At 45.8% G+C, this 5,040-nt stretch overlaps 1 pseudogene; it reads left to right on the forward strand.

Annotated features, from left to right (window-relative positions):
- Positions 1–460: 460 nt before the first annotated feature.
- Positions 461–4,797, forward strand: LOC100966412 (annotated as a pseudogene).
- The last annotated feature ends 243 nt before the right edge of the window (positions 4,798–5,040 follow it).

A 5,040-nucleotide genomic window follows, 5' to 3' on the forward strand; every position in this document is an offset into this window, starting at 1 on the left:
CCAGCTGGCTTACTTCCCTGACATCTTTTCTCAACAGTTGCCCCCTCAATGAAGCCTTCCTTTGCCACCCTAAATGAAATGTCAGACCCAGCCCCAAACCATGTATCTCCCTTCCCTGCCTTGTTTCTTTCCTCATTAGCACCTAACATTATCTACATTGTTGCTCATTTATCTTATTTGTTGTCTGTCCCTGTTCCAGTTACTATGGCTACATAACAAACCATCCCTAAACTTAGTGGCTTAAAACATAAAACAGCATTTGCTTCACTCATAAATCTGTAGTCTGAGCAGGGCTCAGCAGAGATACTTAATTTCTGTTCCACTCAGCAGGGCTAGGATGGCTCAAAAGTTAGGAGCTGGGAATCATCAGAAAGCTCTATTGTGCACATGTCTTGTGCCCACGCTGGAAAGACCTGTACAGCTGGGGCCCAGAATAAGGAGGGCACCTTGGGTGCCTGGAATGGGCAGGACACCTCGGCGCCTAGAACACATAAAGCACTTTGGGCACCAGAAACAGGTATGGCACCTTGAGCATCTGGAGCAGTAGAGCGCCGTGGACATCTCTCTCTATCGGCGCACGGTCCCTCCACATGTTCTCCTGGAATGGTGGTTTTAGGGTTGTCAGACTTCTTTGAGGGCCTCAAGGATCCAACATGAAATATCCCAAGAAAAAGAGCCAGGCAGAAGCTAAATTACCTTTTAGGACTGACCCTATTTAGTTCCTCCCATTTCAAAGGAAGGCAATATAGACCCCACTTTTTATTTTTTAGCATGAAACAAAGTTTACTGAGGAAGGGAAAGGTAGGTTTGCAGTGCAAGAGCAAGATAGAGCTGTACAAAGCACAGTACATTTGCCATAGACAATGAATAAACCCCACTGTCAGGACAAGAAACGGCCCAGACCCCACCTCCTGATAGAGGAGTGTGAGGAGGGTTATGACAGAACCTACCATAGGCCTCCTACTACAGTATTGGCTTCACAAGGACAGGAATTTTATCCGTTTAGCTCACGGTAGGTACATCTGGGACCCAGGAGTCCTGGCCCATAGATACTGAGTTCAAGAAGATTATGAGCCTTTTTCTTTTTCTTGCCAAGGGTTTATTTTTCAATTGATAATCTTTCAAATGTGAATAACCTTCAATGTTTATTTTGGTAACTCTTAAAGGAATGAAAATCTGAAATAGTAAATTTCAGTGTTAATTTTGTCTGCTTTATGGGCATATGTAAAATTAGCCATATTTCATTTGTAAATCCAGCAACTGAATTAGTTCTGATTTGCATTAAAAGATAATGTTTATTTTGTTAATGTAAATTTTTGAAGAAAAAAAAAAAGAAGAAGATTATGAGGTATCTGGATGCAAGTTACAAACTATTGTGCCAGACTCAGAGTCGGGGCTTCTAAGGGTAAAGCACACAGCCTGAATCTGGGTTTGCAAGAGCCAAAGCCCTACAACTGCCAACAGGACAGGGGTGGGAGGGCTGATTCAGAGGAGAAGAGATGAGAGCTGAGATAGGAGCATGATCAGATGACAAACGCATAGCCAGCATCAAGTTAAAATTAGTTTTGCCTTCAGTCTGAACATTTAAGAGTTTCCCGAGGCCCAAAGACATGATCCAATTTCAGCCTGTGTTCACTATAAAGTGGCCTTTGCCTGATTCTGCTCACTTATGGCTTATTTGACAGCCTGGGGGAGCAAGAAAAGATATAAAAGCTATGAAGCTGTGAGCCAGTATTTCTAAGTTAATATTCAACTAAGCCTTTGGTTTTTTTCTAGATCTGGTAAGTGTTTAACAACTGGCTCTCCAGAAAAAGGAATTGGGGGCAGGGGGAGCTGGAGTTGCTGGTCTGCGGCGTTTGCCGATGCCCTAATGTATATATTCTCACCACGGCCAGTTTCCAGCCACCAAAATGATATTGCCGCATGTGGACTGGGAAGAGATGGGCACCTTCAGCTGTCTCAAGCCTCTGAATTGGCTCCAGTATGACATTATGACTTTCACTTTCCACAGTCTTAGAATTAATTATTCTTAAGGGGACAGTTCACTGCCTCTCTCCTCCAGGACTTGAAGTCAAACTGATAACATGAGTTAAATTGGCATTTTTTCTGTCACCAAAACACAGAAGCACAGCCAAGCTGACTAGCAGAGTGACTAGCATCTTCTTTCTAACACTGCCAGCGAAAGAGAGGTAATGAAGCCCGCTAACGCACGGGATACCCACACCCTTCCCTTCTAAGGGCGTCGGAATCTTGCATGAAGTCACCAGCCTAGACCCAAGTGTCAGAGAGCCCTGCAGTGATGACGTTTATGTTTGTTAGCACCGCACCCCTCCCCCCCGGGAGGGACAGAAAGTCCAACTGTCTGGCAATGGCCAGATCAAGCAGAGATTCATGTTCCTCTCATAACAAAAGTCTGGGTGGGGCAGACCCCGGCTCCTTCGGTCTTTCCACACAGCTATCCATCCTCCTGGTTGCTATGTGGTCACAACACAGCTGCTCCACTCTCAGCATCTCAGAGTTACAGGCAGAGAAAGAGGAAGGTGAAAGACAGCAGATGAGCACTGGTGGAATCTGACCCTGATAAAGAGCATGCGGGGAGCCCATCCGGACACATCAGCTAACATGGCATGGTCCGGAGCTGCGTCGTGGGACTACCCTCGCTTCAGGAGAGGTTGAAAAGTGGAGTTTCAGCTGGGCACACTGCTGGAAACTGAGGGTCCTGTGAGGCTTGTCACAGGTGTGAATGGCCACAGAAGCAGAGAAGCATGGTCTGAGCAGAAGGATGTGATCCCTAAGATGTCGGGCGCATCCACTCCCCTGACCATCACAAGACCCTAAAGGGTCACAGCTCTACCCATCCTGGGGAATATTCCAGGCCTCCTCCGTCATCGGTTTCCCCTTGAGAAAGTGTTATTCGCTCTTTTCAGTAAAGAATGTGATGAAAGGGCCTGGATATCAGTAGGAGGGAGCTCTGATCCCCTCCAGGGACAGATGTCACAGCTGCAGTTAGAAGAGAACTCCTTCTTAAGGATAGGTGAGTTCCCCTCACAACTAAAGTCTCTCCCCAGAGCTTCTGCGCTACTGTTCTCCACACAGACTGGACCTTTCTCCTGGACTGGGCTGCTCTGGGTCACTATGGCAGACCCACCCCAGAGCACAGTCCATGGCAAACTTCAAAGAACTCAATCAATGATTCTCCAGAACAGTGGTCTCCAAAATTTTTGATCAGAGACTTCACTATTAAAAAAAAATTTACATATATATATGCATACATATATATAACTTCTAAGAGACACATAGTTAACTACTTGTACAATATATGCATACAGTAGTTAATATCATAAAACATGCAGCAATAGAGATCTTAAAAGGACAAGCTAAAAATACATAGACACAGCTGACGGAGGCTCAGTCCCAGCGCTCCTGCCATGCCTGGTGGGGCCCACCGGCTGCCCAGTCCCTGGCATGAGTCCAGCAGATGATGTCCAGGGCCCAGCAGCCCAGCCATACTGCTGGAGGCACAGGGAACTTGTGGCACTGGAGCTAGCCTTCATCACACAGCAGAGTGGCATGCTCGTGTGCCTCAGTGGGCATGTCGTGCACACTACAGATGCCCACCAACTACTTCCTAGCGTCGCTGACAGTGGCCAGTGTGGACACGGGGCTGCTGCCTTCCCCCTTTCCATCTCCATCAGCCTGGGCTTCTGCACTGACATCCACAGCCACCTCTTTCTGGCCTGCTTGGTGTTCGTGTTCACACACAGCTCCCTCTCCAACCTCCTGGCCGTGGCTGTCAACAGCTATCTGGCCATCTATGTTCCACTCAGGTATAAAAGTTTGGTCACTGGGACTCAAGCAAGAGGAGTCATTGCCAATGTCTAGGTCCTTGCTTTTGGCATCAAATTGACTCCATTCTTGGGATCAAACAGGAAAGACAGTGACACCAGTAATCATATGGAGCCCTGGGATGGAACCACAAATGAAAGCTGCTGCCTGGTGAAGGGTCTCTTTGAGAATGTGGTCCCCGTGAGCTACATGGTATATTTCGATTTCTTTGGGTGTGTCCTCACCCCACTGCTCATAATGCTGGTGATCTCCACTGGGATCTTCATGGTGGCCTGCAGGCAGTTTCAGCTCACAAATGTGCTGATCAAGGACCATTCTCCAGTGAGAGATCCACTCAGCCAATTCATTGGCCATGTTCATGGTCACATTTGCTCTGTGCTACCTACATGCCATTAACTGTGTCACTCTTTTTTCAGTCAGCCAGCTTGGGCTACAGATAAGCCCAAGTGGGCAGTGAAAGTGGCGATTTTCCTGTCACATGCCAATTCATTTATCAATCCCACTGTTTCTGCCTACTGGAACTGAGACTTCTGCTATACTTGTCACAAAATCATCTACAGGTATGCTCTCTACGAGACTAATGTGAAGTGTGGCAACAGGCAGGTGGGACCACAGCCTACTCCTGATGTGAGCCTATGACTGAGGCTCTGCCTCTTTCAGAAGATGGCAACAAACTCACAATGAGTGGCTAATTCTCATGGTGAAAGACAGCTACACCTCATGGGCACAGAGGTTGCCTCTTTTGAGCACTGCCTTGGACTTACCACACATCTAGATAATACTAACATATACATGCTATTAGTCAGGTCCAAGAGTTGACAAATCCTTATGGTTCTATTCAGCTGCTGTTACTAACCACCACAAATAATGGCTGATGCTGATGGCTTGAATAAATTCTAAAAGATGGTTTTGTTTTGGAGACTATCACATTTACGGTAGAAAATGACTGCAACTGTTTTACTATGAAACTCCTAAGAACTATTTTAATGCAAATATTTTTAAACTTAGACACAAAGGAAAAAATAAAAGTTGACTGCACTAGAAATGTATACTAGGAAGAAGGAAAGCAGCCAGGAAAATTAAAAGTATAATTCTTCAATCAAGGAAGTGCCATATTAATTTAGGGAAATGATATTCTTCTAAATTTGTCAGTAAAATTATCATCACATAAAAATTTTAAGCTCCACTCTTTTC

Source organism: Otolemur garnettii, unplaced genomic scaffold (genome assembly GCF_000181295.1).
Source record: "Otolemur garnettii isolate 467f Iridium unplaced genomic scaffold, OtoGar3 scaffold00178, whole genome shotgun sequence".
Classification (NCBI taxonomy): domain Eukaryota; kingdom Metazoa; phylum Chordata; class Mammalia; order Primates; family Galagidae; genus Otolemur; species Otolemur garnettii.